Source organism: Ruditapes philippinarum, unplaced genomic scaffold (genome assembly GCF_026571515.1).
Source record: "Ruditapes philippinarum isolate M1 unplaced genomic scaffold, ASM2657151v2 ctg321_1_1_1_1, whole genome shotgun sequence".
Lineage (NCBI taxonomy): Eukaryota > Metazoa > Mollusca > Bivalvia > Venerida > Veneridae > Ruditapes > Ruditapes philippinarum.
The window spans coordinates 29,666-56,806 of record NW_026860898.1 but is presented as its reverse complement, the minus strand read 5'-3'; the positions used below and the strand labels follow the sequence as shown (position 1 = coordinate 56,806).

At 32.9% G+C, this 27,141-nt stretch overlaps 1 protein-coding gene and 2 long non-coding RNA genes across 3 annotated transcripts in view; 2 read left to right on the top strand and 1 right to left on the bottom strand.

Annotated features, from left to right (window-relative positions):
* Positions 1-9,823, top strand: part of LOC132713791 (uncharacterized) — a 52,861-nt gene extending 43,038 nt beyond the window's left edge. Inside the window, exon 7 of the long non-coding RNA XR_009623483.1 lies at positions 6,184-9,823. This is a non-coding gene — a long non-coding RNA (uncharacterized LOC132713791). The remainder of the gene's footprint in view (positions 1-6,183) is intronic.
* LOC132713790 (delta-like protein B) overlaps positions 1-9,947 on the bottom strand; it is a 98,319-nt gene extending 88,372 nt beyond the window's left edge. The window contains exon 1 of the mRNA XM_060696467.1: positions 9,837-9,947. The gene's annotated coding sequence lies outside the window, so the exon portion shown is untranslated. The remainder of the gene's footprint in view (positions 1-9,836) is intronic.
* Positions 9,948-13,476: 3,529 nt separating this feature from the next.
* LOC132713792 (uncharacterized) overlaps positions 13,477-27,141 on the top strand; it is a 38,206-nt gene continuing 24,541 nt past the window's right edge. Inside the window, exons 1-3 of the long non-coding RNA XR_009623484.1 lie at positions 13,477-13,568; positions 14,312-14,384; positions 14,812-15,006. This is a non-coding gene — a long non-coding RNA (uncharacterized LOC132713792). The remainder of the gene's footprint in view (positions 13,569-14,311; positions 14,385-14,811; positions 15,007-27,141) is intronic.

Genomic DNA, 27,141 nt, shown 5'->3' with positions numbered 1-27,141 from the left:
CAGTTTAAGGGATTTTGCTTAAAAAAAAACACACAAAAATGAGCAACAGTCAGTTTACAGACCAGTCAGACTATATGAATGTGCATGCTTGTAGGGCTCTAAACTGATGACATTGCCTAGATGTCTTTACAGCTGGCACTCAAAGCAAAAATGCCCTGAACATGAGTTACTTGTGAAGTTTTGCTCCTTTAATTGCAAATTTAACACAAAAGAAGGTCTAGCATATATAACTTAAAATCAAATAAAAATTAAAGAAATGCTTCATAAGTCCTACCTTTCTCTTTATGTTTCTGTTTATCTAGAGTTGTTGTTCGAAAATGTTCAAAATACGAAAATTTCACTAAAAATTCCAAGAAGACTCATTTCCAGAACATGCACAGCCTTATATAATAAATTGGTCTAGAACTTTCTACCTTAAATATGTAAATTAGGTAACAATATGTAAATTGCAAATTAATATAAATTAAGTGAAGCAGTTTACAGTGCAATATGGCATCTGTTACATATTAGAATTTTCCCAACTGATGACTAATATTTATCTTATACATGATATTATAAGTACTTTTCCATATTTTATCTCATTTTCTCCTGTACAGATCTGTTTCTATTGTTTCTTGGTACCCTTGCTGAAATGATCTTTAGCCTTCCTAGAAAGTACAGATCAAGTGAGTTTGCTGGGCAAAATTTCTTTCTAATTCTGTTGTTTAAATAAAAACCCTAAGGCATTAGGAAAAAGCAACAGAAAGATTGAAACGTGTTTGTGAACATTGAAAGAGAGTAATAGCCTGGGTTTGTGAGAAATCAGACTGGGTTTGCAAACATTATGCAACAGTGAAATGGACTGGGTTTGTGAACATTGCAACAAAGAAATTAGACAGGGTTTGTGAACATTGTAACAGAGTAATGGACTGGGTTTGTGAACATAGCTTGGGTTTGTGAGTATGGCAACAGAGAAATGGACTGGGTTTGTGAACATTGCAACAGAGTAACAGACTGGGTCATAGCCACAAAGAAATGGACTGGGTGTGTGAATATGGCAACAGAGAAATGGACAGGGTTTGTGAACATTGCATTAGAGTAATGGACTGGGTTTGTGAACATTGCAACAGAGTAACAGACTGGGTCATAGCCACAAAGAAATGGACTGGGTGTGTGAACATGGCAACAGAGAAATGGACAGGGTTTGTGAACATTGCATTAGAGTAATGGACTGGGTTTGTGAACATTGCAACAGTCAGATCCTCAACCAATAAAGCTGGAAAAAAATTATTTTGACCTTTTTAGAGTTCTGGTGACTTTAAATCTATCGAAAGAAAAAGAATCATTTTAATACAAAACTTTCATCACAGACTTTGTTCAAACATGTAATTAACAGGGACATGAAGTATGACATGTTTGTTAAATGTATGTGTTTGTTTACACATGATGGCTATAAAGTATGCAGAAATCAATAAACAGCCTAAACATCTGTTGCCTAAGCTATTGCTCTAGTTTATCAAGTGTATTGTTAACTAATTAACCCCTGTAAGCACTAACTGCAATAATGATAGCATGAACAAGTATAGCAAATTCAGACCTGCATTTTCAGGACTCTATTTTGTTGCATGTTAGATTCTGGATTAGTCAGTCTATATCCAGCCTATATTGTTGGATTGGTCTTCCCCTTCAGCTCAGTAGGAAGAGGATCAGATAAGTAATCCACGGTTGCTCGTTCAATCCTTCAACAAGACATTATTTCTCCATTTTGTCTCTCGCCTATGAATCAGAAATCATGTGGGATTAGTGAAATTAGTTATTACTGGTTAGTTAACCATGAAAGCCGGCTAGGTCCCGACTCTTTTTTCTTGAATTCTGAATTATGCAGTCTATATTCAGGCTATATTCTTTGATTAGTCTTCTCAATCCAGGGGTTGCTAATTTAATCCTCGAATAAGGTGTTATTTGTCCTTTTTGTCTCTCACCTCTGATTCAAAAATCATATAGGAATTTAGTGCTTGGTCACTTGCGGAGAAATTGGAAAGCTGGTTAGGTGGATTGACTGCAGAGATATATGACCAAAACGTGTTAAAAATCAGTATGAAAAAATCCCAGAAAAACAAACATTTTGTTTGATGCTAAGTTTGAGTACAGGCTGATCTGGCCCTATACTGACCACTCTTGGTTACAGCAGTGGTTAAGGGTTTAAAATCCTCTCAATTAACATGGAAGATTGCAAATAAAAAAAAATCAAATAAAGTGTGATAAAGATAGATGTTTTTTGTCATTGTATTATGTAAACATATTTTTCAGTGTGAAAAAGTCAGATAGCATAAAAATGTTTTGTTGTTTTCTCTGTTAATATTTCTTGATAGATTGATCAAAATATTGTCAGTTTATGATGGTAATATGTTAGCTAATTATCATGTTTTTGTTGCTTTGTTTTGTTTCTTCTCATATTTTATGACGGACAGATCCTTCAGTGCAGGTGCCCCTCCTCTGTCCATTGTTTTAGCCACAAGGTTGACTTACAATGTGAGGGATGTCGCACTTTTTCATTATCCCTCATGTACAGACTGTCTGCAATTTTGATGTTATTTTGCTGTTTTTAATGCTTCCGAGGGATCACTTTTTTCCAAATATTTACAAAATGCATAATTGCTGTATAGCCCTACACAAAGGTTTTCGGTTTTAAGTAATGCTTTAGAATAGATAATTATTTACTTGTTAGTTAAAGTTTGCAGATTACACTTGCATGTCCCATTTTGTTGCAGAGATTTGCATAAAAACAAACACCCCCCTCACTCCTTAAAAAATAAACAACAACAAAAAAAGAGAAAAAGTTTGTCTCATGGAATATACCTTTTTCTTTCAATTTTAACCTATTTTTAAAAAAATCGTTCACAGACAGTCTGGTATTATAAATTTTATCTTCATTTTTTTTTTTTTTATTGTATTCTGGCTAAATCACAAGATGATACGAGCTAGGAGATTGACACTTTTCCAGTATTCTGCCAAGACACTGGAAAGAAAATTATCTCTGGCTTTTAATAGAAATTTGTCATTTTACCTATCTTATTTAAAAAAAAAAAATAAGGTTTAGACAAATCAGTGGGAGCCGAAGATAAAATAACGTCACTTTCAATCATGTCTTTAAATGTTTTATCAGTGAAGATAGCAATTTCTCAGATATAAAATGCAAATCTGTCAAACTTTACTTTGTGTTTCTCATGACCTTTTGTATACAGATTTTCATGTTTTATGCACATTTATACACACGGGCTGTCAATTAAATCCACATCATTTTCTCAGTATTACTTCAAACTTTTTACACCTTGCCAATTGTTGTCTCATCAAAACCACTTTGAAATGTTTATTTGAAATTTTCTTCTTTTTTTTTCCCCTTCGCTTTTTTAAAATAATGAATATAAAACCCTTGAAAATTTTATTATCTAAAAAAAAAAACATGAAGTAGGAGTTTATGTGTAGACACGTTAAAAAAGACACATTTTAGGTGAAAAGCACAGAAAATGAAAAGAAAATGTTTCAATTTTGCTGGTATATCTATTATTACAAGGTTAAACAAGTTTTCATGGGAAGATTTCTCGCCATTGCCTTACATGAATAGCATCTGACTGCGGCTCTTTGAACAAACATTATCAGTATATTTAAGCAAGGCTAAATGCTGTTCTTTATCCATAGAAGAGGGAGTGAAATTATGGCAATTAAACTGTGAAGGAAAGCAGAATATCATAATTATTATATAAATTAGTGTCAGAGTGAATTAGGGATAAGCAGGAAACTGTCAATTTCAAATTGTTGTCACTCAGTTGGGGTTGATTTCATTTTTTAAAAAGTGAAGGAGAAAGATGGATTAAATCACAAGTCATGTACACATAGGCTACAATACATTGACTAGTAAAACAGTATTATGACATTGACATTAACTGTTAGATATTGACTGTAAGCTATTGACTGTAAAACATTAAATGGTAAGACGTTGACTGTAAAAGAATCCTTTGACCCACAGTCTTCATATTTGGCATGGAGGTTTATCATGACCATTAGGTGACCCCTATTGATTTTGAAGTCACTTGGTCAAAGGTCAAGGTCACAGGGCCCTTGACTAAAAAAGCTTGTCCGCTCGATTGCTTAAGAAGGCTTTGGTCAAAAGTCTTCATAGTAGATGACCCCTTTTGATTTTTAGGTGAGTGTGTCAAAGGTCAAGGTCACAGGGATTTTACTATAATAAGCTTGTCGTCTCAAATGCTTAAGAATGCCTGTCCGCAGTGTATTTATTTTGACATTTTCACATTTGAAGCATGTAGAAAACATTACTTAGCAATGCACTGGCTTGGTAACCTCAGATTTTGCAGGGAGGTTGTCTTTGAGCTTTAAATGGTCACCGTTCATTTCTGACAAAGTGGTATGCGGGGGTATTTCACGCCATGAAGTGGCCATTCTAAGTGGTTTTTTTTGCATTTCCAATGACTTTGACATAATAGGCAAGAATAATTATTAAGTTTTCCTCTGGCAAATGTATTACAGTGAAGGTTTTATGCTATTTCGCTTTTTTGGGCATTTACAAAAAAACATTGATAACACATTAACATCTGATATTGTAAAACAATTTAACAGGATTCCAAATAAATCTTTAAACCCTGAAACATTTGGTACCGGCAAACCTCAGTTCTTTTTTCATTACTTTATATTGGTCCTTTATAGATGGGTCCTGTTAGTTTTTAAATTTATCAGGCGCTTACACAGGTGCCAGTAGATGGTTACACTTAAAAAAAAAAAAAAAAAAAAATTGCTCTTTTATCCAAAACCATTTGTTTTTAAATTTTAAATGGTTATCAGTTAAACAGAAAGTAAGGAATATGATAGGGAGAAAGTAGTTAACGGAATTGTTAATTGACGATTACGAACCTCGCTTTACCATGTTCTAATTGATAGGAATTTCAATGTTACATACAGCACCAATTACATAAAAGATGTAGAAAAAGAAGCCATTTTGTGCGTTGTTGTTTTGTTTTTTTCGTCTGAAAGGGCTATTTGATGTGTACAGGTAGTTTTTGTCTGTGATATATACATTGTGTTTATGCTGTATTGCATAATCTGACCATTATCAATAATAAGAATGCCATTAAAGTTTAGCCGCTACCATCCATGAACTGGCTAAATCAAACTGAGTCAATTTTGCAGTTTTGTGCATTTTTTAGGTATTTCGTTTTTCCCCTATTTCATCTACAGTATAGGGTTCTGTCAGCCTTCATAAAACAAGATGACATGACATACAAACACTTTTATGCAGCTTAAGTTTTAAATTTTCCTTAAACAAAAGTTAATAATTCAACACAGGAAAAGTGTATTTTACAAATTTAGTGGTGTTACATTTAAAAACAATAAAATTCTCAAATGGTCATAAATATCTCAGATTAATTCATAGACATTGATTTAGTTTCTTTGTTTTAGGTGTGACCATATCTCTTGTCATGCTAAACCTTCGTAAATGCCTTCATTCATGCTAAATTATCAATGAAATAGAAATGACTTAAGTCTATCATTTTAAGATAAAAAAATAAAGTTCAAAATCTCTTTTGTTTTCTATAGGAACAACCCTTTTAAAACAAGATAAAGCCTTTTTTTGAATATAGATTTGTATCTTTGCAAATATGTTTAGGACTTTATGTGTTTTTCTTTCACTGAAACTGTGAAAAATGTAAATACAAGATACTTATTTTAGATTTTGTGATAAGCCATGAAAATACCTCAAAGAGTTTGAAAATGCCCCAAAGAGCATAAAATACTCAAAAAGATCATACAGATGTAATTCATAGGTTTTATCAGTTATTATTAATTCATATGGGATATTTATGTTTGAAATAAGCCCCACTGCATTTCCATGTTCTAGCACCTTAACAACAATGGAATGGTATGCCAAACTATTTCTTTCTCTCTTTCATGTTTTGTAATCCTGTTTGAAACAATAAGTCCGGATTAGTGACAACAAAAACACATTTGATTGAGTAGTTTAACCCTGCAAGCTTATGTGTCAATGTGTGGAAGCGTCCGCCGACTTGGTACCTGCGGTTGCTACACGAACACAAGTGCTTGAAGACATGCACATGGATTATGCAATGATAAAGTAGTCCATAGAGCAATATCACTAACAATGGAATGTTAAAATTCTTACTTTATTTGCAGACGACACAAAATATAAGCAGACGACAACAATGGAACAGATGGTACATCCTTTATATCAAAGATTGGAATTGAAAAGTCAGAAGAAAAAAACGTTGGATGAAATACCATGCAACTAGATCTGTTTTGGAAAATGCCAAAGCTGCTCATAGGATTCGAACACACAATCGTTGGGTTATAAGGTCTTAGAAATTTTCCATAACTGACAGTACCTATAATATTGATAGAATTTACATGTATGTTTAAATTCTGTATGTATCGATTGTTCTCTTTTATACAAATTATCATTTGTTTTGTGAAGATTAATTACTAGAACTGCTTTATATTTAATACGAATATTACTTTCTATAAATGCTTCAAAATAGATGCATTTGTAATATCGCTAGTCCTTTAATACCCATTCACTTATTTCTAAATCACTTTATTTATGTCTTATTCAAGAAATTCTTTTACATCTTGTTAAAATTAATCATACAGTTCTTGTTGATGCCCGATTTTCATGTTTGCCGATGCAACAGTTTCATTTTACCGTAACTTCTCTCACGACATAGTGGTAAAAAAAAACTTCGATGAAATTTAACCGCAATCATTGCTATTGACTGTGATGAAGTAATTTTGTAATTTGTCGGAATGATGTATGTACGGTTACATCTCCAGGTTACATCTCCAGGTTACGATATCATACCTTTACCTTTCATTTGTGAAAATTGTTGATTACCCTTAAGTTAATAGCTAATCTTTCTTGCTGCTTTTCTAATTTTTTGTTAAACGCTGTGTTGCTGATAGTATCGGACCTTGTCAGTTTCATTTCTTTTGCATTAATTTGCGTTAAGTTGAAATATGATGTGAAAACGATGCATTTAGATTTGGATTCGTATTAAGCTATATTGTAAGTGATACAAAGACGGCACATCATTTTACTGGTTTATCTGCTATTTGACAGGAAAACCGACATAAAGAGTAATCTTCAGTTTGAATTTGTTTAAATATTCTCAAATTTGTAATGTCAAGAGAAAAAAAAAAAGACGAATTGTATCCACTGTACAAAAAGTAAAATCTGTCGTCTTTGAAACACTTGGTCAAGTTTAAGTGGCTAAATATCTTAAACGGACTTGTCAATCTTTCAATCTAGACAAAACCATTTCATTGTTTTTAGGGAAAAATCCAAAATATATTCTGACTGAATAGCGAACATGTGAAATGTGTTACATAAAAAACCATGGCAGGGATGTGCCGGCTGATCTTGGTCAGCGCTCGGGTCACATGGGTTGATCCATGCCAGCAGGCTAAAGGTTTAACTGACCACAACATTTTCAGCGATGGGTCATTTAAACTTTAGTTATGTATAACAATAATAAAAGTATTAATTTAAGTATATACTGTTGATTTTATGTCTTATATTTATAATCAAAGTGTCCAAGTGGCTGTGGAATCTCAAATATTTGCTATATCCAATAGTTCATGGTGTGGGGGCTAATTGTCTGTAATTGATTTAAATTGGCAAATTTACATTTTATATACAAATTAGATATTTCTTCACAAGGATCGTCAAGTCTTTGAGGTTTTCGGCTTATGTATCTGAAGTTTGTTATATATCTAACATTTTAACCATTTAAACCATTTAAACTTGAAAGTAGTTGAAGAAAAAAAAAGAAAATTTGTTAGATTTTTTTTTCAAGTTTTCGTTATATATTTTTTTTTTCTTTGGTAAAATTAGGGGGTATTGATTTGTATAAAACTTCTTGAGTTGTTTTTGAAGTATGTACATTTTGTTGAACTAATTCAGGATTAAAAGGGTCTCGTTCAAGTACTGGTTACAAAGTTTTAAAGTTTATTAAAATTAGATGGAAAAAAAAACTCAAGTCTTTGACTGAGATAACAGTGGAGTGTTTTCAATCATGGATTAAGAAAATTAATGATTAATGGAAAAATAATAAAAACAGACTGAGTATGTTGTTTGACACCAAACAGATTTAACACCATCAACACCACCCCCACACTTTCCTGTACGCCTACATTATCATAAAAACATACGCACTGCATTTCATTAAAATCAATTTTTCATGCATGTACATTTTCATTATCTAAATTGAAAGATTTTAATACAGATGGCATTAATTTAGTGCCGTTATATCTGGTATTGTAGATAAATGATTCAGTTATTGGTGTATTCATAAATCTTTCACTTCCTTGGACTTGGGTTGCCAATTGAAATTTGAAACTTTAATATTTAAAAAAAAAACACTTGCATCGGGTATAGGACAGTGTAGGTTGTGGCAAAGTAGCAAAAATTAAGTTTAGTGGTGAGAAAAAGACTTAATTTACATGGAGGTTCTTTTGCTTTATACAGACTGCGGGGGAGGACCTTGTAGAAAATAACATGTCTGATTATGATAATTGGGTTTTATCTTTCACATCGCAATCTATAATAAATGATATTTTCAATATTAAATGACTCATATCCTTTAAATATTCAAATGATGACGATCGGAACAAGTTTTTAACTTAACATATTCGTATTAGCTCTTAAAGCCCAGGGGTCAGTGATAAGATTGTGCATGTCATTTGGTATAGAAGTGCTAGGCCGGATGCCAGTAAATAAATCATAATTGCAACTGTTGTCAAATTGAATTACGTTCAAATTTTAAAAGACCCATTATATAACTGTCAACTTGCAAAATGTTTGTAATTCATATGCCTTGAAATATTCCTTTCAAAATTTAATGAATTTCAATATGAAAATAATAAAAAAAATGAGCTACCAACATTATAGAGCCTGGTCAGACTGCAGGGAAGGCCTGGCTCTATACTCGTATGGCAATGGCTAATCACTTGTTGCCGCAAGTAAAAAGTAAAAAAGTAAAATGCACAAACTGTACCATAATCAAACCTAGCACAATTAGAACAAGCACAATTAGAAAAAAGGTACGGATAATGCACTATTTAAGATCATTGAACATTTTCTATAGGAGAGATCTAAAAGTTCAGAAAATGATTGCATATGTCACTTAGGTGCTCTTAAAGTTAGGGAACACGAGTTTGAGCACTTATAACTTTGGTCACATATTTTCTCATTTTACACAATTACTTGCTAGATCTTGGAAGCAAACTGACTGGAGATTTTGATACAAGTTGCAAGAACATGTAATGAATGATTAGTTTTATAAAAGAGAATATCCCAAACCTTGGACAACTAAACACTAAGAGCACTACAAACCAAGCACTAAGAACACTCAACGAGCCTTTCATGAGATACAGAAATGGTACATTATCAAAACTGGTAAAAAGGTCGGAAAAACTTTATCCGAATGGTTTTTGATCTCGAATAAATTCTGGCTAACATTATTATCATATTTCTAAATTACGTGAACTTTGGTCAGAGAGGTTAATATATCAGTAAATACCCTTCCTCTTTGAAACTGTACCCCAACTTTCAAAGGGATACTCTTAATTCCCTGGATATTTTCCAATTACATAGATTCCAAGGAAAATTATTATTTTTTATATCATGCAGATTAATGGATTGGGGAATGTAATTATGTCGGAAAGAAAAATGAAAATGAGCCCAGCAGTGATTATTCTGGTAGGGATTATAGGCAGTCGATATTTTGGGATGAAATTTTGATTTTTTGAAGAATTATGGGTAAACGACATACCTTGAATTCGTGAAAGTGCTTCAAGCCTTTGAGACGAATGATACATAGGAATAAGAAATTCCAAGCTTGTTTACTTGTTGTAGATGTGGTGTGCCAGAATAAATCCACCTTAAATCCTGAAAAAACAAAGAAATAAAAAAGGATTTATTAGCTGTGATTCACAAATGTATTTGTACTTTTCTCAAGTGTTCTTAAACATATTTCACAGTAGAACAGTAACATAGCACTATTTGTCTCTGCTACCTGAGTAAGGAGCCTGGCCAGTCTGCACATCCGTGTAGTCTGACATGGTCCTTGACAATTGGTTTCAGGATTTGAGCTTTGTGGTACATGTATTGGAACTCAATCTTTATGAAAATGAGTGATGGTTCCAAATCCATAACAGAGAAAATCCATTATACAAATTTAGTAGGGTGAAACAGGTCACTGAACTCGGAAAACAATATGAGATTAGTTCATAGTATTTCGTGTGTAAAATTTGTGATTTTATGAATTTGTAGAATGTAGGAAAAGTGTGATAATCATAAAAATAATATTTTAAGAAAGTGATGTGAAAAATATTTTAAGTGGAGAAAATAAGACAGAAGAAGATTGGCATTATTTACAATCTATGCAACTACAGTAGCTCTAAAAAGATATATGTTTTATAAAGCTTTGAAATAATTGGTACATTAATTTTGTTTGTTGGTTTTTTATGATGAAGTGGTTTAAATAAAATCCATTTGTTTCAAGACTTTTAAATATACTTTTACAACAAATCTTGTGATATTGAGCGGTATTGGGTTAAATATATTTATTTAAGCTCGATTGTGAAACAAGTTCTTGTAACCTTAATCTTATATTTAGATTATAATCACTTTTGGGTCTACTTAAGGAACCAACCAGTACTGATGTCATATGAGTGAAACATAGTCGCTCGAACCCATGATCCCTGGGCTGAGAAGCAGACACCATATCACTAGGCCTTCGCTCCCGTTAATGGTATCTTTTGCAGTTGCAGGGTTATAAAGATAACTACCATGCGTCTCCTATTTAGAAGTGGTTTGTCCATCATTAGCTATTGTTAATCACGAGGATAGGGTTGTGACAGTTGGGCATCTTCTGTACCTTTACATACATGTACAAATCACCCGTACGTTTTACACTCCATATCAGTATAAAACAAATTGCTGCAAACAATTTCATTAAAGTGTATCAATGATGACATATCCGACCAAAACTATTGTATATGAGAGGTCGTGTGTGTTAAGAGATAAACACGGGATGTTGTGACCCTATCATATGGATCAGCGTGTCAACAGACTACATCAAGTTGCGGAAGTTTTTGTCCGCATTGTGGGGACACACCTTCCATGTCCTAGACACAACTTTGTAAATAGTAGGGTGTTTGACGATGATACTTGAATTTATTCTTTAAAGTGCCGTTTGTTGTTCAATTTGGCGTCAATTTGTGACTTTGTGTCATTGACGCAAATTGGAATATTTCGGGAATGTTTCGGTTGCCTAGGATTTTCCTTACTATATCATTGTTAAATTATGTCTATTTTTAACTACATTGTCAAACAAGTATCTAAGTTAGGTGAGATTTTCAGACACAATTATCATAACTTGATGAAATTACGTAATCTTGCTGTACTTTTTGGTGGATTTCAATAAACAATGGTTTTACTGATTTTTTCTTTAATATTTGATTAACCAACCTCTAAAATCCATGACTTTATGTTTTGATAGAAAGATAAAAAAAATTGTTGAAAAAAAAATCAAAAGTATATTGAAAAGTTTTAGAAAAGTTATATAACTGCTATGCTAAAAATTGTTTTAAAAAGGTGCTAAAAGTATTCATATTTTATAGAATGAAATTTGCAAAATACTCCCTTGAACTTATAAGTTTACTGCCCTGAAATGCTTTGCATAATAATAGAAAAAAACAATAACATAATTTGACTTTTGTTTAAAAAAAGTTATAGCCCTTAGCTGTTTTGAGGGGGAAAAAAACAACAAAAAACATTGCCCAGCAACAACTATTTTCTGACTTGATGTTAAGCTCCACTTTTTGAAGAAAATAAGTAGAGCTGTTTGTATTGTCATGACCAACAGTCTTGTTTGCATTGTCTACTTGTTCACTATCAAAATGTTATGTAATGACAAAAAGGGCAGATAATTCAAAGATAAATTTTGGCAAAGTTGTGCCCCTTTATCCACTGATCCAGCACTATAATATGTTAACATGCTATCAGAGAACAGGTTCATAAATGTATTCCATGTCAAATTTTGTTGAATAGGAAATTTTGTGAAATTTCATTTTATAAAATTAAATTTTACAACCGTGTTGCATTAGCAAGGTGAGCAAGTTTGATGATTTTTTTGTTTGAAACGAATTCAATTTGCAGATCAGCTCATAACTCTTCCATAAATGATAACAGATACAAAAAAAATCATCTGTTATTTGTGGAAAACATTTCTGATTAAGTATAGATACAATATACAAAAGTTCGTAATAGCTGCTCCGTCACTCACAAATTGGAATTAATTTGCCATTTACTTTTCATTTACTATGTTAAATACAATTTTAATGTGTTAAAAAAACATTAATTTCATGCAAAAAATTTGTTTGACAATTTAATGTAAACACTTTAAAACGTGGATAACTGCAGCATTTAGATCTTTGATACAGTCTTTATTATAACAGTTGTAAAATGTTATATTTATTAAAATTTGCACTTCATGGGAATCACCTGCCATATTTTATATCAAATGATGTGTCTTGTAAGTCATCCGCATAAAAAATGGCATTATGGGAGTTTTAAAAGACAGCTTTGTTGTCTGACATACTAACTTTCTCCCAAAATTCTGACAAAGAAATCAAGATGAAAACTGAAAAGGTGTACCAAGGCAGGAAAGAGTAAGAGAGATGTACTTGGCAGAAAAGCATGAGAGGTGTGCTTGGCAGAAAAGCATGTGGGGTATACTTGGCTGGAATGCATGAGGGGTGTAATTGGCAGAAAAGCATAAGAGATGCACTTGGCATGAATGCATGAGAGTGGTATATGTGGCAGAAAAGCATAAGAGATGTGTGCTTGGCAGGAAAATATGAGAGGTGCACTTTTCAGAAAAGCATGAGAGGTGTACTTACTTGGCAGAAAAGCATGAGAGATGCACTTGGCATGAATGCATGAGAGTGGTAAATGTGGCAGAAAAACATGAGAGGTATGTTTGGCAGAAAAACATGAGAAGTGTGTTTGGAGGAAAAACATGAGAGGTATGTTTAGCAGAAAAACAGAGGTATGTTTGGCAGAAAAACATGAGAGGTGTGTTTGGCGGAAAAACATGAGAGGTGTGTTTGGCAGAAAAACATGAGAGGTATGTATGGCAGAAAAACATGAGAGGTATGTTTGGAAGAAAAACATGAGAGGTATGTTTGACAGAAAAACATGAGATGTATGTTTGGCAGAAAAACATGGGAGGTATGTTTTGCAGAAAAACATGAGAGGTATGTTTGGCAGAAAAACATGAGAGGTATGTTTGGCAGAAAAACATGAGAGGTATGATTGGCAGAAAAACATGAGAAGTGCTGTCTATTCTGCCTGGTTATAGCCTGCACTGTTTTCTATGCAGTCAGTATATATTTTTGGAAATTTCCCTTAAAATTATTAATGTTTTTTTTCCAGGATTTTAAGATGTTCAGATGTGCAAGTCCATATAACCTATTTAGCATGCTAATGGTTGAATAGGGTAAGTCTTACAGGATGTACAACCAGAAAAGCAAAATAATTGAAGTTAATTTAAATTAACACTCATTTAATTTCATATTCCATTTTCACTTTCATTACCAGATATTGACAACATATTATACTGAAAGTTCTTTGAATGTTTTCTGGGATGATATTAGAAGTACTTCAATGGATCTGAAACATTTTTCCATTAATTATAATATAGAAAAATATATAGAATTTTTATCTGTTAATTGAAAGAAGTTCAGACTATTCATGATAAAACAGTCTGCTATAGATATGTACCAGTTTCACTGTGTTGTATATTCAATAGGTAGATCAATGTTCTTTTTTTTTGTGAGAAAAAAAATTTAAGACAGAAATGTATTTCAAAACACAAATATTTTAGTCTGATAAAAGAGAAAACTTTGTATAAAAATCAGTTTAGTGTAAATCATGGGAATTTGCGTTTTAATGTATCAGTCTTGAAATCTAAAAGAATAGTCAGTTTCCAAAAATACCTACATACGGACATGATTTACCTCATACTGAAAGTTTAGTGCTGAAACTGATAGTCAAGCCAAGGTTCCCTCTATTGACAACTGACCAACTCCCAAAATTTTCACCTTAATACATCTGAAACTGCTAAGTTGTCGGTCTGTGACAAAAATGGACACTGGACAATAGTATAGAAGAAATTTAGCAGAATATAATTATATGATCAGTGTAGTAAAATAAAGTCTTCATTGCATCTTATTATTGCAGCTCTACAAGCAACATTTGAAGCCAATGGTAACATCATGTACTGCATGATTGTCACACTGCAGTGAATATTCAGGTATCAGATTATTTTTTTTACCCTTTTTCCTGCTGAATTTGTAATATGAACTTTCTTATACTGTCCATTGGTGAATCAATAACCTGCTGAATTTCTTAATGGACTTGACCAGCTTCCATTTTTGGAACTGTTCATTATCAATTTTAGGGATATCAAGTCAGTCAGCAAACAGTATAGAGCCTGGTATTAGACTGCACTTGCCAGGCTTTATACTTTGGCACAGGTTAATTACCTTGGGTGTTGGTCCACCAGAAAGATGGAAAATGGTCATATTACTGTGAGTACAGTGATTGTATGACTTGAAAGCCAATTATTAAAGAAATGACAAACTTCTACAACTAGACTTAGTACCCTTTCTAATTTTTTTTTCAAATTTATTGACCTTTTCTGCCAAATATCTCTTTAAACTTTATTTTTCATCTTGCAGCCTGTTGACAACCTTGTACCTAAGTCATGCTGGTAACAAATTGGTCCGAAAACTAGAGCTTCCAAGAAAACAACAAATGGTATCATAATAGAATCATAGAATCCCGGGGATATGATTTTTATTGTCCGTGACCTCATGCTCCAGACTGATTTTAACAGACTTGTCGGAAAATATAGAAATCTGGAACTGATAAAGGTACTCTCTTCTATCTGTTGAGTAAGAGATTTGGGCAGTTATAACATTTTAATGAATCAATAAACATCAGGTTTGTGAAGGGAAAATGTTTTTCTGTGTCTTGTATGTGCAAATAATGTCTGGTTCTAGCAAGGTGGGTGAGCGGTATTGGAATGAGGTGAATGTAGGTGATGAACTTTAAAATGTTCTTTTTAGCTCGACTATTCGATAAGAATAAGTAGAGCTATTGTAGTCACCCGAGCGTCGGCGTCGGCATAACCACTTATGTTAAAGTTTTTGTAATAGTTCAAATATTTTCAAAGTCCATAGACATATGGCTTTGAAACTTTGCACACTTGTTCACCATCATGACCCCAACCTGTAGACAGGAGGAGGTAACTCTATCAAGCATTTTGACAGAATTATGCCCCTTTTTCGACTTAGAATTTACGTTAAAGTTTTTGTAATAGTTCAAATATTTTCAAAGTCCATTGACATATGGCTTTGAAACTTTGCACACTTGTTCAACATCATGACCCCTACCTGTAAAAAGGAGGAGGTAACTCTATCAAGCATTTTGACAGAATTATGCCCCTTTTTCGACTTAGAATTTACGTTAAAGTTTTTGTAATAGTTCAAATATTTTCAAAGTCCATTGACATATGGCTTTGAAACTTTGCACACTTGTTCACCATCATGACCCAACCTGGAAACAGGTGGAGGTAACTCTATCAAGCATTTTGACAGAATTATGCCCCTTTTTCGACTTAGAATTTACGTTAAAGTTTTTGTAATAGTTCAAATATTTTCAAAGTCCATTGACATATGGCTTTGAAACTTTGCACACTTGTTCACCATCATGACCCAACCTGTAAACAGGAGGAGGTAACTCTATCAAGCATTTTGACAGAATTATGCCCCTTTTTCGACTTAGAATTTACGTTAAAGTTTTTGTAATAGTTCAAATATTTTCAAAGTCCATTGACATATGGCTTTGAAACTTTGCACACTTGTTCACCATCATGACCCCAACCTGTAAACAGGAGGAGGTAACTCTATCAAGCATTTTTTTTACTATCAAGCACTAAGAATAGTCGAGCGTTGCTGTCCTACCGACAGCTCTTGTTTGATGTGGTGTCAAATACAGTTAAACCTGTTTTCAGTGACTTCTTTTAGGGAATTAAAATCTGAATACATTGTTCATAAAAAAACAGTGTGCTTTTCTTGACAGGTGGTTTAAAAACTTAGGGCTTTCTTGAAAGCTTTGAAATTGAAAGCTCTTTTAGTGATAGTGTTTGAGTAATGAAATTCTGCTGTTTGCTATATGAAAATACAAAAAAAATTCTTAATTCATTTAATAAAAGTGATCTTTTAAAGATTGTTTGATAAAGATCAAATAAGTAAAAAATAGTGTTAAATAGCAAAATTCAGCGGTTTGCTATATGAAAATAAAAGGAAAAAAAACCCCTTTATTTTATTTAATTAATAAACTCATTTATAATAAAATATTTTTTTTTCTGATTGTTTGATAAAGTTCAAATAAGTGTAAAATGATTTTTTGAAATAAATTGCTAATATTTTGAAATAAAAATATATTACCTTTTTTATACACACATTCAATTATATAATCCACTTTTTCTAAGTTATTACTTTAATAAATAATTAAAGTCATGTGAAATATTAGTTCAGATTGATTCCATGTATAATTATCCGAAGTAACTTTACATTAAAAATTAACGAAATTTGTTACGAAAAAACGAAAACTATCTCTAGGAAGTGGCGTATTGTTCCCACAAATGTCATAAAAAGGTTTAACTTCTTGTTTATTTCATTGACAAATTAATCGTCTTAGCAATAAAAATATTGTTAAAAGAATGAATTTCTTGACCATTAAAAAGAAAACAGAAAGATTATTTGTTAGTGTATTGTAATGTCAAGTTATTGGACATAAATGACCGTTTGTTGATTTTAAGTAGTCAAATCCTCTATTTATTAAACTTAAAGTGGAATCCAAGTGAATCGAGTGGAAGATATTAAAAGCTTTAAACATTCTTGTTTTATTTATGAATTACTGATTTTATTTCTTCTTTTTTTTTCTTCAATGTTAAAATAGTTATTAGTCATTGGGTATTTTAGAAGAAACATTTCTGTATGAAAGAGATTTTTGTAATTTTAACATCGAATATTTGAGGAGATTTTTGAATTTTAAGCAGGAATTTACACCTGTAATGCCACAAAATTGTTATTATGTAATGGTTCACATTTATGTCAACCGCCTCCGTGGTCAAGGGGTTAGAGTCGATGACTTCTAATCCAGTTACCTCTCTGGCGTGGGTTCGATCCCCGGGAGATGCTTTGGTAGTTTAGCGCGGAGGAAGGTAGTCTTGTACTGGTGTAACTCTCCAGGAACGATGGTTAGGAAACTACCCGCCTATATGACTGAAATACTGTTGGAAAAAGGCGTAAAATGAAACAAACAAACAAACAAACAAACAACATTTATGTCATGTTATATTTTGGAAAAAAAAACTTATTTGCATTACAACTAAAATCCTAAGAAATTGTAAATTCCAATATTTAGGTCAATAATTAAGTTGATCATGTAAATAGATAAATAAACAATTAATACTCAACATTGCAATGAAAAAGTTGTACAATCTGTATTCACACAAATCCTATATAATATTACATGAATAAAAAAGTTCACCTGTTGTTGATTTTTAATATGCGAAAGTTGAGATAATTTGTGAAATGGACACAGCCTGCTTGAGTTAATTGGATTTTAATTAGAAAAGGAAAACAACTAAAAAACTAAATAGATGGCCAGATTGGGCACTATAGTGCTTAATTGGTCAGTTTGATAAAATAATTATATCATATATAAAAGCTTAAGGTCTTGCAATGTACAGTAAATTTTGTTTCGTTTTTTAAATTAAATGATAAAATAAGAGCTATTTATGTTTTGCTTTGGGGGAAATATGCAGGAATTTCCATATTTCAAGAGCTCTGCACTTGTGATAATTTCAACGTAGAATATTCAAATTATTTATTATGAAATATAAATTGTCGATTTCAATGACATATTATTAATAAACTATACTAGCTTTAACCAATTAGAAATTTTTACTGAGCATGCCCTTATTTAACTGTAAGGACTGTATAATTTATACCTACTTTTGGTTAACTACCCTAGCATCCTTCACTATGCAAGTAATGATCCACAAAACCCACCTGGTCTGCTTTAATAAAGATATGCAACATCATAAATTTTACACAACAGTAGAAGTGTTGCAGTAAGTTTTGATAGGAGCTTATTTTTTTCGAGACTAAATTACCTTGTATTGAAAGAGTGTGATAATGATTTGAAAAAAGTGGTGTCATTTTGTTACATTATGTAATAAGATAGCTTTATCCTAGAGTAATTCATGGCTACCCTTTGAAGTCAATTATTCAAGTTTGAAGCTTAGATATCCCACTTTTAAGTTATTTAATTAAGAATATCCATACAGCTTTAGGAAAACAAGTTAAGAGAATTTATTTTCTGAAACACTTTAAATTTGATATAATTTTATTGAAAGTCATGACTTCATTGACAATAGAACTTCTGTTATTCCAAAGATAAGGTGAACTTTGATGCAACTTGAGTATTTTATGATTAACATTAATTTTGTGCTTGTTAATAAACTTAAAAATGGGATAATTTTATTTGCTGTCCTACTTTGATTTGGATGTTAATTATGCCCCCCTTCAGAGAAGTGGGGGTATATTGCTTTGCATTTGTCTGTCTGTCTGTCGGTCCATATAGACCAAATGGTTTCCGAGTAATAACTAGAGAACGCTTAGGTCCAGAAACTTCACACTTAGTATGATAATTGGTCATGACCAGTAGATGACCCCTATCGATTTTGGGGTCAAGGGGTCAAAAGTCAAGGTCACATTGACCTGGTAGATAAAAACCGTTTCCGATCAAAAACTAAAAAAAAACCTTAGGCCTAGGAACTTCAAACATTGTTTGATGATTTAACATGACCAGTAGATGACCTCTATCGATTTTGGGGTCAAGGGGTCAAAGATCAAGGTCAAATTGACCTTTTAGGTAAAAATGGTTTCCAATCAATACCTATAAAATCCTTAGGCCTAGAAACTTCAAACATGGTATTATGATTGTTCTTGACCAGTAGATGACCCCTAGTGATTTTGGGATCAAGAGGTCAAGGTCACATTGACTGTAGGTAAAAATGTTTCTGATCAATAATTGAATAACACTAGAACTTCAAACTTGTTATGATGATTGCTCATGACCAGTTGATAACCCCTATTGATTTTGGGGTCAAAGGTCAAGGTCAGGTTGACCTTTTAGGTAAAAAAGGTTTCTGTTCAATAACTAAAGAACCCTTGGGCCTAGGAACTTCAGACTTGGTATGATGATTGTTCATGACCAGTAGATGACCACTATTGATATTTTGATCAAGGGGTCAAAGGTCAATGTCACAGTGAACTTGTAGGTAGAAACGGTTTCTGATCAATAACTATAGAACTCTTAGGCCTAGGATCTTTAAACTTGGTATGATGATTGCTCATGACCAGTAGATGACCCCTATTGATTTTGGGGTCAAAGGTCAAGGTCACATTTACCTTGTTGGAAAAACTGTTTCCGATCAATAACTTGATAACCCATGAGCTGTTGGCCCTCAAACATCGTAGGTGCATTTGACTTGACCAGTAGATGACCCCTATTGATTTTGGGGTCAAGGGGTCAAAGGTCAAGGTCATATTAACCTTATGGGTAAAAACGGTTTCCGATCAATAACTTGGCTGGCCCTCAAACTTTCTAGGTGCATTGGTCTTGGCCAGTAGATGACCCCTATTGATTTTGGGGTCAGAGAGTCAATGTCATTTTGACCTTGTATGTAAAGACAGTTTCTGACCAAGAACGCAACAACTCAAGTTGCCTTGGTTGATAGTTTTATTATTAAACAAAAAATGTATTTAATATACTCATTTGAAGGTCTTATGTAATATAACAACTTGGATGTCATTAATGAGGCCTACATGATAAAAACTTCATGCATATATTATTTGGTAAGATTTGTAATAACTTTGTCACAAAATTGCTGCACACAACTTTTGCTTTCACAATTAAATAGTGACTAGTCATGACCGGTAGATAACCCTTATTGATTTTTTGTTCACTAGGTCAAAAGTCAGTCATAATAACCTGATCACATGACTAATTGGCTGCCGATATGGGGCATACATGTTTTACAAACATATCTTATTATAACTTTCTTTGATATGGTTACTTGTTTACTGACTTTGATTTACATTTTCAGTTCTTACTGTATTTGATATGATTCCTTGTTTACTGACATTGATTTACATTTTCAGTTCTAACTGACTTTGATATGGTTCCTTGTTTACTGACTTTGATTTACATTTTCAGTTCTTACTGACTTTGATATGGTTCCTTGTTTACTGACTTTGATTTAAATTTTTAGCGCTTACTGACTTCGATATGGTTCCATGTTTACTAACTTATTTAAATTGTTAGTTCTTACTGTCTTTGAAATGGTTCATTGTTTACTGACTTTTATTTGCCTTGTTAGGTCTGTCTTTGATGTGGTTTCTTGTTTACTGACTTTGATTTACATTGTTAGGTCTTACTATTTTTATAATAGTTTTTTGTCTTGACCAATGCAAAAGGAATATATAGTCGACCTTTCAATATTGTGTAGGAAGCTATAAGCATATAGACACACTTTCAAATTCTGTTCCTGGAACCAACCAGTACTGAGCAATGAGTGTAAAGTTTCTGCTGAAGGAAACAACGACTTGCCCCTGACAGGTTTGCCGCCAGGGATCATAAGATTAGTAGTCCAATGTGTTAAACAGTTGGCCATGCCACCACTTTGATACATATTTTCATATCTTAAGTATGGCAGATCCATTTTAACAAATCCAGCAGTGTTGGGTTGTCAAAACAAAGAAAAAATTATAAAATGTCAAAAAAAAAAATGTTGATATTTTTAAAAAATATCTTATGAAAGAAGAATGAACGTGCCATTTTGAAAGCTTGTAAAAAAAAAATGTTTGAATATGTATTGGCATCCGATTGAAAGGGTGATAAATAAAGCATACTAGTGACAAAAGACAAGACAGTTTTCCCAGGGTTTTCTTAAAAGATGTACGAGCAGTGTGATATTTTAGGGCGATTGGAAAATTATGATAAGTCTATTGGTTGCTTTGCTCGAAGGGTGACTTGCCATCAATCACTTTTTAATGGGCTTTTGCGTTATACATTGTATAGAAAAAAATTGGAAATCAAACCTTCTCAATACTACATCTTACATATTATGTACAGATTTTTTTCCCTTCATGGGGCTTTTTAAATAAAAGTTCTAAAATTACGCAAAAAAAGAAAATAGAGTGTAAATAATGACAGCTAGCTTCTAAACCATGATAATTGAGCCGCGTCACGACAAAACCAACATAATGGGTTTTCGACCAGCATGGATCCAGACCAGCCTGCGCATCCGCGCAGTCTGATCAGGATCCATGCTGATCGCTTACCAACTCTATTACAAGTAGAGAAACTGATAGCGAACAGCATGGATCCTGATCAGACTGCGCGGATACGCAGGCTGGTCTGGATCCATGCTGGTCGCAAACCCATTATGTTGGTTTTGTCGTGACGCGGCTCATATTTTTTGTGAGCGTGTCTTTCATCCATGGCTTTTGGTGGAGCTATAAAACTATCAAGTTTATAGCTAGATTGTTAGGGAGAATTTCTCCACTCAAATTCTTTACAATTATGATACTATCATACCTTAAAGGGAAAGAAATTGTGAGAAAATAGTAAGAAATTTATTTAAAACACATTATTTGTGAAGATATGACAGTTGAAAGGGTCCATGATTTCACATATGGGCATTTAAACAAGTGTAAAATTGTCGTAATAAGTTACAAAATGTACAGAGATTTTGTTGATCTTGTCTGTTTAATATTTTTCACAAATATTTTAATTCTTACCATTTACGATCTAACATTTTTAGTTTCTTGTATGTGTAAATAAAATATACTCTTCCTTTTTGTTATGGGAACTTAGTATTTAAAGTCTGCTCAGGCCTAAAATTAAATATTTGTTTTGTTTACTGCTTCCATCCTACCCAACCAAGTAATAATGATATTTGGGTAAACACATTTTTTTTTCTATTTTCTGTGATTTTATGCAAAATTGCTGGGTAAAAACAGTGAGCAGCATTATGAAAATATATAGATCTACATGAAAAAAAAAATTCCCTTTGAATGCTGCCTTATTTGACCAAATGAACACTTTCTTGTAGCAGTCAAATTATACGGAGTGGTTGGTTAACACCATCTTTGGATACCCATGATTGATTGACATGACTGTAACATATAAATGCTAATGGGTATCCAACAATAACTTTTAATCTAATGGACTTGTAATCTATGGATTGTAGGCTGCCTTTTTCCATACCCAATCAGGGACAAGTCATTGTTTCAATGAGCAGGAAGCATATTAGTTGCTTGAAAGTTTCTAAACCATGTTCCAGGAACAGATTCAAGAGTGTTTAAAAAAACTTAAAGCTTCCAGTGTGATCGAACTAAAATAAATTTTGTATAAATAATGGCAGTTAGTCACTTGCAAACAACACAACAATCAATGTTGATTTCCTATGGGTTAAAAATCCGTAGTCTTCAAAAAAAGGTCATTTGTTGTCTGTCCTTCTGTAGGACAAAAGTTACTATAAATATTACTTTTGTCACACAAAAAAAAAAAAAAAAAAAAAAAAATGAAAATGAAATGCAGGATAATGCGAGAATCATGCAGTCACAAAGAGTAAATACTTCTCTGATATTGATGGACATAGATTGGAATATTAAACCTATTAGGAATGACAATTCTTAATCTTGATGACTGATTTATATCTATTGATTTGACCCCAAAATTCTGATTCTCAAAATTGACTTGACCAAAGAAATCTAAAAAACATGTATCAAATCTGAAAGACCAAAGAAATCTAAATATCAAATTTCATTTGACTAAAGAAATCTAAATACAAATGTACTGAAAGAAATCTAAATATATCAAAATTGACTTGACTGAAGAAATCTAAATATAGAAATTGAAATGATGGAAAAATTCTGTTATAAAAATTTGTCGAAGTTTGTGTTGGGTTGAAGCACTCATGAATCTTTTCTTGGAACCAAACAGTACTGGGCAATGAGTGTAAAGTTTCTTTGCTCAAGGAAACAACAGCTTGCCTCTGACGGGGTTTGAATCCATGTGGCAAACAATCATTACATTACTATAGTCTGACATGTTAACGACTTGGCCATGCCATGATTTCTCATTTTGCCAATGAGATTTGATTTTCTAGAATTACTGACTCAGAGCAGAGTGGATCAGTATTGGGCATGAATTAATTAATCAGCACTAATTCATATTTAAGAGGGTTAATAAATATTTCATTAAATTTGTAAATTAATGAATCATCTGTATAATTTTCAAATAAATCGAACTTAACGTTTTAACGTAATAATAAACATATACTGAAATGAACTTGTAATATAAGAAATCTGCTTACCCTTTCCCAGGATAACTTTTATGAACTCCTAGATATCTCACAAGTTTATAAATGACAATAAATTTTAGAAGATTTAAAGATGTTTAAATATCATTAAATAGGTGGGAGAGTAAATAAACTTTATTTTTTATATTTATTTTTTTTTTTAATCTTTTTTTCCTTTTGTTATATCTTGGGTTTGTAAATTTTCTTATGAGGTGTATCTGCCGTGCACAAAATTGTGCATTCCAATGATATTTAATGAAATTTCTTTTATGAGGCAAGCTGCCACAAAACTTGGTATTTGCAATAATAAATTTAACTACACGACAGATAAAACATATATTGTTTGCAAGCAATAAAATACAGACAGACGTTTTCTTAATTTGGTAAAATTCATCAAATTCATCACAGTTATTAGACAGATTTATCAAAGATTAAAGCCTGAATGTCAATAAACGGGACAATAAAGAAGTTGTCAGAGGGCACTGCTTGCCAGATCCAAGCTAAACACCCATAATGCAACAGATTTGGTGGTCTTTTTGTTGTTGTAAATTGTCATTATGAATCAAGTAGGCAGCTTTAAATGCAGAGAAGAAGTTTACATTATATTAAAGATTTCACAAGTGTATTTAAAGTTAATATTTATCTTTACTCTTTTTTGAAGACCAAAAAAACTTTTGTTAAAAAAGCCAAGACTTGTCACATTCATTACAGGAAGAAAATTTTTTGAGAAGTATTTGAAGTCATTCAAACAACAAAATGTTTCTGTGTCAAGTTTTACGCCAATTGAAGGGATCTTGTATATTTTACCGGCTTCTTAGGTGTTTTGAGCATAAGATGCTCAAAGGTAAGTTTTAACCAGGTTTTCAATGAAAACTGGTTATAGTAATGACGAAGTTGATGGGCGGGCTGGCAGGAGGGCAGGCGGGGGTCAACTTTTGGTTTCCGCCCAATAACTTTAGTTTGCTTTGGCCTATTGACACCATTCTTGGTGTGCAGGAAGCAGGACGCAACTTAAGATTGATACCCAGATGTCTATATTCAAGGTCAAGGTCACTGTTCTTAAAAATAGAAATTCAGTTTCCGCTCAATAACTTGAGTTTGCTTAGACCTATTGACACCAAATCTAGTATGTGAGTAGCTTATATCAAGTGGCAACCAGGTGTCTGTGAACAAGGTCAAGGTCACTGTTGCCTAAAAAAGAAATTCAGTTTTCAGCTCTATAACTTAAGTTTTCTTCACCAAACTTGCTGTGTGGCAGCTTTGGATTGCCACTTAGATATCTGGTCAAGGTCATTTGCTTAAAATAGAATTTTCAGCTTCTACTCAATAATTTCAGAAAACTTTGACCTATTGATTGCTGTCACATCAAAACTTGGTCGTTAAAAAACCTGCTTTTGGTTGCATTGCGGCGCTTTTTGTTATGATTGCCCTGTGTCAGAGCATCATAGGTTGTTTGTGTTCGTTTTTAAAAAATATCTCCCTTAACTACTGGTTCAAATTTGACGAAACTTGCTAAAGATAGTCCATGCATAAAGCTTTGATTAAAACTGTAGGAAGAATGTATTCCTTTGATATACAGTGCCTGCCATGACTTAAATATGTCTTAGCAGAGACATGCTGCCAACCACAAATTGACCTGTGCTTTATTTTCACAAATTAGAACAATAAATAGACTGATTTAAGCAAAAAACAAAAAACAGTCATGACAAGTACACATGTATAATTAATTGTTCAGTAAATCTGTACACCCAGTCAGTCTGAACACTTGGGCAGTCTGAGCACTTGGTACATTTGAACATCCAGTCAGTCTGAACACCCAGTAAATCTGTACACCCAGTCAGTCTGAACACTGGCAGTCTGAGCACTTGGTACATTTGAACATCCAGTCAGTCTGAACACCCAGTAAATCTGTACACCCAGTCAGTCTGAACACCCAGTAAATCTGTACACCCAGTCAGTGTGAACACTGGCAGTCTGAACACTGGCAGTCTGAACACTTGGTACACTTGAACATCCAGTCAGTTTTCACATCCAGTAAATCTGTACACCCAGTCAGTGTGAACATTTTGACAGTCTGAGCACTTGGTACATTTGAACATCCAGTCAGTCTTAACATCCAGTCAATCTGTACACTTTGTTAGTCTGAGCACTTGGTACATTTGAACATCCAGACAGTCTGAACACCCAGTCAGTCTTAACATCCAGTCTGTCTGAATGCCTGGTCAGTCTGAACACCAAGCTAGTATCAAAATACTGTTGGTCTGTAAATGTGGCTAAATTCAAGGAAGGGCTTTCATACATGGATGAAAGAGAACTTCAGTTTTAAATTTTAAGATATGACCTTGACCCTTACATGACCTTGACTTCAAATTTAGTGAAAGATTTCATGACCGAGGCATTTTTCTTCTACTAAAGCAACATGTTTTATTGGAAAAAAGTATATAAAAGTAAAATTTAAAAGGGCTTTTAAAATGTGTTAAATGATACTAACTAAACCTGATATGGAACGTTTCCACTATATAGAAATACGCTCTTTTTACTTGCGCGAAAAAATAAGATTTATTTTTTATCTTGTGTCATAAAGATGCGTGGTGTTGTTTTCTTTGTGGTAATAAATGAGGGGCTATAGTTACACTTGAAACATTGTTACAGTATAAATGTAAATACAGATTCTGATTTCACTGAATAAGTAACGAAGGTTTGAAATTACACTCGTATAAGGTTTCATATAGAAAAATGACCGAGCCTACGATCGTATGTAATAGTTAATTCAGCAAATAGTTATGGATGTAACAGTTTAAAAGAAATAGACGTTTAATGAGTAGGCAAATATATGAGCCGTGTCATGACAAAACCAACATAATGGGTTTGCGACCAGCATGGATCCAGACCAGCCTGCGCATCCGCGCAGTCTGATCAGGATCCATGCTGTTCGCTTACCAACTCTATTACAAGTAGAGAAACTGATAGCGAACAGCATGGATCCTGATCAGACTGCGCGGAATGCAGGCTGGTCTGGATCCATGCTGGTCGCAAACCCATTATGTTGGTTTTGTCATGACGCGGCTCATATATATACCGCAATCACTCACCTGTATAGTACACCTGTCACTGATGAGTGTGGGAAAATTTAAAATCCGATAAATATGTCCTTTGCGTGTTTAAAAAAAAATTATTTCGTAATGTTATAACTATGAAAGTAAGAAAATTTATCCTCACATTTTTTTTCCGTATTTTATATAATAATATTTTTTTTGTTACAAAGTATGAATTTTTTTTGTTATTAAATAAAAAATAACCCTTTTTTTTTGCACATAAAAAAATGAAAATTGAAAAAAAGTGGTGGATTTGGTTTAATAGTTTAAACAATACGGCAGGTAAAATCAATGTCTCAAATTACCTGTATGTAACTCTACGCAATGGTAAAGTTAACCTCCGAGAGATAAGTTAAAGTCATAACTCAGAATCAAAAATAGAAGTGTAAGGTTTGAAGCGTGGGAAAGTTTTCAGCGCAAATATTGATACTAAACAAGAGGAGGCTTTTAATCAGATAACAGTAAAA